Below are 12,924 nucleotides of genomic sequence, written 5' to 3' on the forward strand. Positions count from 1 at the left end.
CTCTGTTCTTTACCTTTTTCACACTATGAAACAGATTTGTATTCACCTTAAACACTGTTTCAGGGCAAGAGATTGTGTTTTAGACTAAAAGGGAATGCATTATAAGAAGAATCTTTACTTTGAAACTGTTCTTTACCTTTTTCACACTATGAAACAGCTTTGTTTTCACCTTAAACACTGTTTCAGGGCAAGAGATCGTGTTTTAGACTAAAAGGGAATGCATTATAAGAAGAATCTTTACTTTGAAACTCTGTTCTTTACCTTTTTCACACTATGAAACAGCTTTGTATTCAGCTTAAACACTGTTGCAGGGCAAGAGATCATGTTTAGACTAAAAGGGAATGCATTATAAGAAGAATCTTTACTTTGAAACTCTGTTCTTTACCTTTTTCACACAATGAAACAGCTTTGTATTCACCTTAAACACTGTTGCAGGGCAAGAGATCATGTTTAGACTAAAAGGGAATGCATTATAAGAAGAATCTTTACTTTGAAACTCTGTTCTTTACCTTTTTCACACAATGAAACAGCTTTGTATTCACCTTAAAGACTGTTGCAGGGCAAGAGATCATGTTTAGACTAAAAGGGAATGCATTATAAGAAGAATCTTTACTTTGAAACTCTGTTCTTTACCTTTTTCACACTATGAAACAGCTTTGTATTCACCTTAAACACTGTTGCAAGGCAAGAGATCATGTTTAGACTAAAAGGGAATGCATTATAAGAAGAATCTTTACTTTGAAACTCTGTTCTTTACCTTTTTCACACTATGAAACAGCTTTGTATTCACCTTAAACACTGTTTCAGGGCAAGAGATTGTGTTTTAGACTAAAAGGGAATGCATTATAAGAAGAATCTTTACTTTGAAACTCTGTTCTTTACCTTTTTCACACTATGAAACAGCTTTGTATTCACCTTAAACACTGTTGCAGGGCAAGAGATCATGTTTAGACTAAAAGGGAATGCATTATAAGAAGAATCTTTACTTTGAAACTCTGTTCTTTACCTTTTTCACACAATGAAACAGCTTTGTATTCACCTTAAACACTGTTGCAGGGCAAGAGATCATGTTTAGACTAAAAGGGAATGCATTATAAGAAGAATCTTTACTTTGAAACTCTGTTCTTTACCTTTTTCACACTATGAAACAGATTTGTATTCACCTTAAACACTGTTTCAGGGCAAGAGATTGTGTTTTAGACTAAAAGGGAATGCATTATAAGAAGAATCTTTACTTTGAAACTCTGTTCTTTACCTTTTTCACACTATGAAACAGCTTTGTATTCAGCTTAAACACTGTTGCAGGGCAAGAGATCATGTTTAGACTAAAAGGGAATGCATTATAAGAAGAATCTTTACTTTGAAACTCTGTTCTTTACCTTTTTCACACAATGAAACAGCTTTGTATTCAACTTAAACACTGTTGCAGGGCAAGAGATCATGTTTAGACTAAAAGGGAATGCATTATAAGAAGAATCTTTACTTTGAAACTCTGTTCTTTACCTTTTTCACACAATGAAACAGCTTTGTATTCACCTTAAACACTGTTGCAGGGCAAGAGATCATGTTTACACTAAAAGGGAATGCATTATAAGAAGAATCTTTACTTTGAAACTCTTTTCTTTACCTTTTTCACACAATGAAACAGCTTTGTATTCACCTTAAACACTGTTGCAGGGCAAGAGATCATGTTTAGACTAAAAGGGAATGCATTATAAGAAGAATCTTTACTTTGAAACTCTGTTCTTTACCTTTTTCACACTATGAAACAGATTTGTATTCACCTTAAACACTGTTTCAGGGCAAGAGATTGTGTTTTAGACTAAAAGGGAATGCATTATAAGAAGAATCTTTACTTTGAAACTGTTCTTTACCTTTTTCACACTATGAAACAGCTTTGTTTTCACCTTAAACACTGTTTCAGGGCAAGAGATCGTGTTTTAGACTAAAAGGGAATGCATTATAAGAAGAATCTTTACTTTGAAACTCTGTTCTTTACCTTTTTCACACTATGAAACAGCTTTGTATTCAGCTTAAACACTGTTGCAGGGCAAGAGATCATGTTTAGACTAAAAGGGAATGCATTATAAGAAGAATCTTTACTTTGAAACTCTGTTCTTTACCTTTTTCACACAATGAAACAGCTTTGTATTCAACTTAAACACTGTTGCAGGGCAAGAGATCATGTTTAGACTAAAAGGGAATGCATTATAAGAAGAATCTTTACTTTGAAACTCTGTTCTTTACCTTTTTCACACAATGAAACAGCTTTGTATTCACCTTAAACACTGTTGCAGGGCAAGGGATCATGTTTAGACTAAAAGGGAATGCATTATAAGAAGAATCTTTACTTTGAAACTCTGTTCTTTACCTTTTTCACACTATGAAACAGCTTTGTATTCACCTTAAACACTGTTTCAGGGCAAGAGATTGTGTTTTAGACTAAAAGGGAATGCATTATAAGAAGAATCTTTACTTTGAAACTCTGTTCTTTACCTTTTTCACACAATGAAACAGCTTTGTATTCACCTTAAACACTGTTGCAGGGCAAGAGATCATGTTTACACTAAAAGGGAATGCATTATAAGAAGAATCTTTACTTTGAAACTCTGTTCTTTACCTTTTTCACACAATGAAACAGCTTTGTATTCACCTTAAACACTGTTGCAGGGCAAGAGATCATGTTTAGACTAAAAGGGAATGCATTATAAGAAGAATCTTTACTTTGAAACTCTGTTCTTTACCTTTTTCACACTATGAAACAGATTTGTATTCACCTTAAACACTGTTTCAGGGCAAGAGATTGTGTTTTAGACTAAAAGGGAATGCATTATAAGAAGAATCTTTACTTTGAAACTGTTCTTTACCTTTTTCACACTATGAAACAGCTTTGTTTTCACCTTAAACACTGTTTCAGGGCAAGAGATCGTGTTTTAGACTAAAAGGGAATGCATTATAAGAAGAATCTTTACTTTGAAACTCTGTTCTTTACCTTTTTCACACTATGAAACAGCTTTGTATTCAGCTTAAACACTGTTGCAGGGCAAGAGATCATGTTTAGACTAAAAGGGAATGCATTATAAGAAGAATCTTTACTTTGAAACTCTGTTCTTTACCTTTTTCACACAATGAAACAGCTTTGTATTCACCTTAAACACTGTTGCAGGGCAAGAGATCATGTTTAGACTAAAAGGGAATGCATTATAAGAAGAATCTTTACTTTGAAACTCTGTTCTTTACCTTTTTCACACAATGAAACAGCTTTGTATTCACCTTAAAGACTGTTGCAGGGCAAGAGATCATGTTTAGACTAAAAGGGAATGCATTATAAGAAGAATCTTTACTTTGAAACTCTGTTCTTTACCTTTTTCACACTATGAAACAGCTTTGTATTCACCTTAAACACTGTTGCAAGGCAAGAGATCATGTTTAGACTAAAAGGGAATGCATTATAAGAAGAATCTTTACTTTGAAACTCTGTTCTTTACCTTTTTCACACTATGAAACAGCTTTGTATTCACCTTAAACACTGTTTCAGGGCAAGAGATTGTGTTTTAGACTAAAAGGGAATGCATTATAAGAAGAATCTTTACTTTGAAACTCTGTTCTTTACCTTTTTCACACTATGAAACAGCTTTGTATTCACCTTAAACACTGTTGCAGGGCAAGAGATCATGTTTAGACTAAAAGGGAATGCATTATAAGAAGAATCTTTACTTTGAAACTCTGTTCTTTACCTTTTTCACACAATGAAACAGCTTTGTATTCACCTTAAACACTGTTGCAGGGCAAGAGATCATGTTTAGACTAAAAGGGAATGCATTATAAGAAGAATCTTTACTTTGAAACTCTGTTCTTTACCTTTTTCACACTATGAAACAGATTTGTATTCACCTTAAACACTGTTTCAGGGCAAGAGATTGTGTTTTAGACTAAAAGGGAATGCATTATAAGAAGAATCTTTACTTTGAAACTCTGTTCTTTACCTTTTTCACACTATGAAACAGCTTTGTATTCAGCTTAAACACTGTTGCAGGGCAAGAGATCATGTTTAGACTAAAAGGGAATGCATTATAAGAAGAATCTTTACTTTGAAACTCTGTTCTTTACCTTTTTCACACAATGAAACAGCTTTGTATTCAACTTAAACACTGTTGCAGGGCAAGAGATCATGTTTAGACTAAAAGGGAATGCATTATAAGAAGAATCTTTACTTTGAAACTCTGTTCTTTACCTTTTTCACACAATGAAACAGCTTTGTATTCACCTTAAACACTGTTGCAGGGCAAGAGATCATGTTTACACTAAAAGGGAATGCATTATAAGAAGAATCTTTACTTTGAAACTCTTTTCTTTACCTTTTTCACACAATGAAACAGCTTTGTATTCACCTTAAACACTGTTGCAGGGCAAGAGATCATGTTTAGACTAAAAGGGAATGCATTATAAGAAGAATCTTTACTTTGAAACTCTGTTCTTTACCTTTTTCACACTATGAAACAGATTTGTATTCACCTTAAACACTGTTTCAGGGCAAGAGATTGTGTTTTAGACTAAAAGGGAATGCATTATAAGAAGAATCTTTACTTTGAAACTGTTCTTTACCTTTTTCACACTATGAAACAGCTTTGTTTTCACCTTAAACACTGTTTCAGGGCAAGAGATCGTGTTTTAGACTAAAAGGGAATGCATTATAAGAAGAATCTTTACTTTGAAACTCTGTTCTTTACCTTTTTCACACTATGAAACAGCTTTGTATTCAGCTTAAACACTGTTGCAGGGCAAGAGATCATGTTTAGACTAAAAGGGAATGCATTATAAGAAGAATCTTTACTTTGAAACTCTGTTCTTTACCTTTTTCACACAATGAAACAGCTTTGTATTCACCTTAAACACTGTTGCAGGGCAAGAGATCATGTTTAGACTAAAAGGGAATGCATTATAAGAAGAATCTTTACTTTGAAACTCTGTTCTTTACCTTTTTCACACAATGAAACAGCTTTGTATTCACCTTAAACACTGTTGCAGGGCAAGAGATCATGTTTAGACTAAAAGGGAATGCATTATAAGAAGAATCTTTACTTTGAAACTCTGTTCTTTACCTTTTTCACACTATGAAACAGCTTTGTATTCACCTTAAACACTGTTTCAGGGCAAGAGATTGTGTTTTAGACTAAAAGGGAATGCATTATAAGAAGAATATTTACTTTGAAACTCTGTTCTTTACCTTTTTCACACAATGAAACAGCTTTGTATTCACCTTAAACACTGTTGCAGGGCAAGAGATCATGTTTAGACTAAAAGGGAATGCATTATAAGAAGAATCTTTACTTTGAAACTCTGTTCTTTACCTTTTTCACACTATGAAACAGCTTTGTATTCACCTTAAACACTGTTTCAGGGCAAGAGATTGTGTTTTAGACTAAAAGGGAATGCATTATAAGAAGAATCTTTACTTTGAAACTCTGTTCTTTACCTTTTTCACACTATGAAACAGCTTTGTATTCACCTTAAACACTGTTGCAGGGCAAGAGATCATGTTTAGACTAAAAGGGAATGCATTATAAGAAGAATCTTTACTTTGAAACTCTGTTCTTTACCTTTTTCACACAATGAAACAGCTTTGTATTCACCTTAAACACTGTTGCAGGGCAAGAGATCATGTTTAGACTAAAAGGGAATGCATTATAAGAAGAATCTTTACTTTGAAACTCTGTTCTTTACCTTTTTCACACTATGAAACAGCTTTGTATTCACCTTAAACAGTGTTTCAGGGCAAGAGATTGTGTTTTAGACTAAAAGGGAATGCATTATAAGAAGAATCTTTACTTTGAAACTCTGTTCTTTACCTTTTTCACACTATGAAACAGCTTTGTATTCACCTTAAACACTGTTGCAGGGCAAGAGATCATGTTTAGACTAAAAGGGAATGCATTATAAGAAGAATCTTTACTTTGAAACTCTGTTCTTTACCTTTTTCACACTATGAAACAGCTTTGTATTCACCTTAAACACTGTTTCAGGGCAAGAGATTGTGTTTTAGACTAAAAGGGAATGCATTATAAGAAGAATCTTTACTTTGAAACTCTGTTCTTTACCTTTTTCACACTATGAAACAGCTTTGTATTCACCTTAAACACTGTTGCAGGGCAAGAGATCATGTTTAGACTAAAAGGGAATGCATTATAAGAAGAATCTTTACTTTGAAACTCTGTTCTTTACCTTTTTCACACAATGAAACAGCTTTGTATTCACCTTAAACACTGTTGCAGGGCAAGAGATCATGTTTAGACTAAAAGGGAATGCATTATAAGAAGAATCTTTACTTTGAAACTCTGTTCTTTACCTTTTTCACACTATGAAACAGCTTTGTATTCACCTTAAACACTGTTTCAGGGCAAGAGATTGTGTTTTAGACTAAAAGGGAATGCATTATAAGAAGAATCTTTACTTTGAAACTCTGTTCTTTACCTTTTTCACACTATGAAACAGCTTTGTATTCACCTTAAACACTGTTGCAGGGCAAGAGATCATGTTTAGACTAAAAGGGAATGCATTATAAGAAGAATCTTTACTGTGAAACTCTGTTCTTTACCTTTTTCACACTATGAAACAGCTTTGTATTCACCTTAAACACTGTTGCAGGGCAAGAGATCATGTTTAGACTAAAAGGGAATGCATTATAAGAAGAATCTTTACTTTGAAACTCTGTTCTTTACCTTTTTCACACTATGAAACAGCTTTGTATTCACCTTAAACACTGTTTCAGGGCAAGAGATCGTGTTTTAGACTAAAAGGGAATGCATTATAAGAAGAATCTTTACTTTGAAACTCTGTTCTTTACCTTTTTCACACTATGAAACAGCTTTGTATTCACCTTAAACACTGTTTCAGGGCAAGAGATTGTGTTTTAGACTAAAAGGGAATGCATTATAAGAAGAATCTTTACTTTGAAACTCTGTTCTTTACCTTTTTCACACTATGAAACAGCTTTGTATTCACCTTAAACACTGTTGCACGGCAAGAGATCATGTTTAGACTAAAAGGGAATGCATTATAAGAAGAATCTTTACTTTGAAACTCTGTTCTTTACCTTTTTCACACAATGAAACAGCTGTGTATTCACCTTAAACACTGTTGCAGGGCAAGAGATCATGTTTAGACTAAAAGGGAATGCATTATAAGAAGAATCTTTACTTTGAAACTCTGTTCTTTACCTTTTTCACACTATGAAACAGCTTTGTATTCACCTTAAACACTGTTTCAGGGCAAGAGATTGTGTTTTAGACTAAAAGGGAATGCATTATAAGAAGAATCTTTACTTTGAAACTCTGTTCTTTACCTTTTTCACACTATGAAACAGCTTTGTATTCACCTTAAACACTGTTGCAGGGCAAGAGATCATGTTTAGACTAAAAGGGAATGCATTATAAGAAGAATCTTTACTTTGAAACTCTGTTCTTTACCTTTTTCACACAATGAAACAGCTTTGTATTCACCTTAAACACTGTTGCAGGGCAAGAGATCATGTTTAGACTAAAAGGGAATGCATTATAAGAAGAATCTTTACTTTGAAACTCTGTTCTTTACCTTTTTCACACTATGAAACAGCTTTGTATTCACCTTAAACAGTGTTTCAGGGCAAGAGATTGTGTTTTAGACTAAAAGGGAATGCATTATAAGAAGAATCTTTACTTTGAAACTCTGTTCTTTACCTTTTTCACACTATGAAACAGCTTTGTATTCACCTTAAACACTGTTGCAGGGCAAGAGATCATGTTTAGACTAAAAGGGAATGCATTATAAGAAGAATCTTTACTTTGAAACTCTGTTCTTTACCTTTTTCACACTATGAAACAGCTTTGTATTCACCTTAAACACTGTTTCAGGGCAAGAGATTGTGTTTTAGACTAAAAGGGAATGCATTATAAGAAGAATCTTTACTTTGAAACTCTGTTCTTTACCTTTTTCACACTATGAAACAGCTTTGTATTCACCTTAAACACTGTTGCAGGGCAAGAGATCATGTTTAGACTAAAAGGGAATGCATTATAAGAAGAATCTTTACTTTGAAACTCTGTTCTTTACCTTTTTCACACTATGAAACAGCTTTGTATTCACCTTAAACACTGTTTCAGGGCAAGAGATTGTGTTTTAGACTAAAAGGGAATGCATTATAAGAAGAATCTTTACTTTGAAACTCTGTTCTTTACCTTTTTCACACTATGAAACAGCTTTGTATTCACCTTAAACACTGTTGCAGGGCAAGAGATCATGTTTAGACTAAAAGGGAATGCATTATAAGAAGAATCTTTACTTTGAAACTCTGTTCTTTACCTTTTTCACACTATGAAACAGCTTTGTATTCACCTTAAACACTGTTGCAGGGCAAGAGATCATGTTTAGACTAAAAGGGAATGCATTATAAGAAGAATCTTTACTTTGAAACTCTGTTCTTTACCTTTTTCACACTATGAAACAGCTTTGTATTCACCTTAAACACTGTTTCAGGGCAAGAGATCGTGTTTTAGACTAAAAGGGAATGCATTATAAGAAGAATCTTTACTTTGAAACTCTGTTCTTTACCTTTTTCACACTATGAAACAGCTTTGTATTCACCTTAAACACTGTTTCAGGGCAAGAGATTGTGTTTTAGACTAAAAGGGAATGCATTATAAGAAGAATCTTTACTTTGAAACTCTGTTCTTTACCTTTTTCACACTATGAAACAGCTTTGTATTCACCTTAAACACTGTTGCAGGGCAAGAGATCATGTTTAGACTAAAAGGGAATGCATTATAAGAAGAATCTTTACTTTGAAACTCTGTTCTTTACCTTTTTCACACAATGAAACAGCTGTGTATTCACCTTAAACACTGTTGCAGGGCAAGAGATCATGTTTAGACTAAAAGGGAATGCATTATAAGAAGAATCTTTACTTTGAAACTCTGTTCTTTACCTTTTTCACACTATGAAACAGCTTTGTATTCACCTTAAACACTGTTTCAGGGCAAGAGATTGTGTTTTAGACTAAAAGGGAATGCATTATAAGAAGAATATTTACTTTGAAACTCTGTTCTTTACCTTTTTCACACTATGAAACAGCTTTGTATTCACCTTAAACACTGTTGCAGGGCAAGAGATCATGTTTAGACTAAAAGGGAATGCATTATAAGAAGAATCTTTACTTTGAAACTCTGTTCTTTACCTTTTTCACACAATGAAACAGCTTTGTATTCACCTTAAACACTGTTGCAGGGCAAGAGATCATGTTTAGACTAAAAGGGAATGCATTATAAGAAGAATCTTTACTTTGAAACTCTGTTCTTTACCTTTTTCACACTATGAAACAGCTTTGTATTCACCTTAAACAGTGTTTCAGGGCAAGAGATTGTGTTTTAGACTAAAAGGGAATGCATTATAAGAAGAATCTTTACTTTGAAACTCTGTTCTTTACCTTTTTCACACTATGAAACAGCTTTGTATTCACCTTAAACACTGTTGCAGGGCAAGAGATCATGTTTAGACTAAAAGGGAATGCATTATAAGAAGAATCTTTACTTTGAAACTCTGTTCTTTACCTTTTTCACACTATGAAACAGCTTTGTATTCACCTTAAACACTGTTTCAGGGCAAGAGATTGTGTTTTAGACTAAAAGGGAATGCATTATAAGAAGAATCTTTACTTTGAAACTCTGTTCTTTACCTTTTTCACACTATGAAACAGCTTTGTATTCACCTTAAACACTGTTGCAGGGCAAGAGATCATGTTTAGACTAAAAGGGAATGCATTATAAGAAGAATCTTTACTTTGAAACTCTGTTCTTTACCTTTTTCACACAATGAAACAGCTTTGTATTCACCTTAAACACTGTTGCAGGGCAAGAGATCATGTTTAGACTAAAAGGGAATGCATTATAAGAAGAATCTTTACTTTGAAACTCTGTTCTTTACCTTTTTCACACTATGAAACAGCTTTGTATTCACCTTAAACACTGTTTCAGGGCAAGAGATTGTGTTTTAGACTAAAAGGGAATGCATTATAAGAAGAATCTTTACTTTGAAACTCTGTTCTTTACCTTTTTCACACTATGAAACAGCTTTGTATTCACCTTAAACACTGTTACAGGGCAAGAGATCATGTTTAGACTAAAAGGGAATGCATTATAAGAAGAATCTTTACTTTGAAACTCTGTTCTTTACCTTTTTCACACTATGAAACAGCTTTGTATTCACCTTAAACACTGTTGCAGGGCAAGAGATCATGTTTAGACTAAAAGGGAATGCATTATAAGAAGAATCTTTACTTTGAAACTCTGTTCTTTACCTTTTTCACACTATGAAACAGCTTTGTATTCACCTTAAACACTGTTTCAGGGCAAGAGATCGTGTTTTAGACTAAAAGGGAATGCATTATAAGAAGAATCTTTACTTTGAAACTCTGTTCTTTACCTTTTTCACACTATGAAACAGCTTTGTATTCACCTTAAACACTGTTTCAGGGCAAGAGATTGTGTTTTAGACTAAAAGGGAATGCATTATAAGAAGAATCTTTACTTTGAAACTCTGTTCTTTACCTTTTTCACACTATGAAACAGCTTTGTATTCACCTTAAACACTGTTGCAGGGCAAGAGATCATGTTTAGACTAAAAGGGAATGCATTATAAGAAGAATCTTTACTTTGAAACTCTGTTCTTTACCTTTTTCACACAATGAAACAGCTGTGTATTCACCTTAAACACTGTTGCAGGGCAAGAGATCATGTTTAGACTAAAAGGGAATGCATTATAAGAAGAATCTTTACTTTGAAACTCTGTTCTTTACCTTTTTCACACTATGAAACAGCTTTGTATTCACCTTAAACACTGTTTCAGGGCAAGAGATTGTGTTTTAGACTAAAAGGGAATGCATTATAAGAAGAATATTTACTTTGAAACTCTGTTCTTTACCTTTTTCACACTATGAAACAGCTTTGTATTCACCTTAAACACTGTTGCAGGGCAAGAGATCATGTTTAGACTAAAAGGGAATGCATTATAAGAAGAATCTTTACTTTGAAACTCTGTTCTTTACCTTTTTCACACAATGAAACAGCTTTGTATTCACCTTAAACACTGTTGCAGGGCAAGAGATCATGTTTAGACTAAAAGGGAATGCATTATAAGAAGAATCTTTACTTTGAAACTCTGTTCTTTACCTTTTTCACACTATGAAACAGCTTTGTATTCACCTTAAACACTGTTGCAGGGCAAGAGATCATGTTTAGACTAAAAGGGAATGCATTATAAGAAGAATCTTTACTTTGAAACTCTGTTCTTTACCTTTTTCACACTATGAAACAGCTTTGTATTCACCTTAAACACTGTTTCAGGGCAAGAGATCGTGTTTTAGACTAAAAGGGAATGCATTATAAGAAGAATCTTTACTTTGAAACTCTGTTCTTTACCTTTTTCACACTATGAAACAGCTTTGTATTCACCTTAAACACTGTTTCAGGGCAAGAGATTGTGTTTTAGACTAAAAGGGAATGCATTATAAGAAGAATCTTTACTTTGAAACTCTGTTCTTTACCTTTTTCACACTATGAAACAGCTTTGTATTCACCTTAAACACTGTTGCAGGGCAAGAGATCATGTTTAGACTAAAAGGGAATGCATTATAAGAAGAATCTTTACTTTGAAACTCTGTTCTTTACCTTTTTCACACAATGAAACAGCTGTGTATTCACCTTAAACACTGTTGCAGGGCAAGAGATCATGTTTAGACTAAAAGGGAATGCATTATAAGAAGAATCTTTACTTTGAAACTCTGTTCTTTACCTTTTTCACACTATGAAACAGCTTTGTATTCACCTTAAACACTGTTTCAGGGCAAGAGATCGTGTTTTAGACTAAAAGGGAATGCATTATAAGAAGAATATTTACTTTGAAACTCTGTTCTTTACCTTTTTCACACTATGAAACAGCTTTGTATTCACCTTAAACACTGTTTCAGGGCAAGAGATTGTGTTTTAGACTAAAAGGGAATGCATTATAAGAAGAATCTTTACTTTGAAACTCTGTTCTTTACCTTTTTCACACTATGAAACAGCTTTGTATTCACCTTAAACACTGTTGCAGGGCAAGAGATCATGTTTAGACTAAAAGGGAATGCATTATAAGAAGAATCTTTACTTTGAAACTCTGTTCTTTACCTTTTTCACACAATGAAACAGCTGTGTATTCACCTTAAACACTGTTGCAGGGCAAGAGATCATGTTTAGACTAAAAGGGAATGCATTATAAGAAGAATCTTTACTTTGAAACTCTGTTCTTTACCTTTTTCACACTATGAAACAGCTTTGTATTCACCTTAAACACTGTTTCAGGGCAAGAGATTGTGTTTTAGACTAAAAGGGAATGCATTATAAGAAGAATATTTACTTTGAAACTCTGTTCTTTACCTTTTTCACACTATGAAACAGCTTTGTATTCACCTTAAACACTGTTGCAGGGCAAGAGATCATGTTTAGACTAAAAGGGAATGCATTATAAGAAGAATCTTTACTTTGAAACTCTGTTCTTTACCTTTTTCACACAATGAAACAGCTTTGTATTCACCTTAAACACTGTTGCAGGGCAAGAGATCATGTTTAGACTAAAAGGGAATGCATTATAAGAAGAATCTTTACTTTGAAACTCTGTTCTTTACCTTTTTCACACTATGAAACAGCTTTGTATTCACCTTAAACACTGTTGCAGGGCAAGAGATCATGTTTAGACTAAAAGGGAATGCATTATAAGAAGAATCTTTACTTTGAAACTCTGTTCTTTACCTTTTTCACACTATGAAACAGCTTTGTATTCACCTTAAACACTGTTTCAGGGCAAGAGATCGTGTTTTAGACTAAAAGGGAATGCATTATAAGAAGAATCTTTACTTTG

The sequence above is a fragment of the Electrophorus electricus genome, chromosome 12 (assembly GCF_041902795.1).
Source record: "Electrophorus electricus isolate QZ-2024a chromosome 12, ASM4190279v1, whole genome shotgun sequence".
Lineage (NCBI taxonomy): Eukaryota > Metazoa > Chordata > Actinopteri > Gymnotiformes > Gymnotidae > Electrophorus > Electrophorus electricus.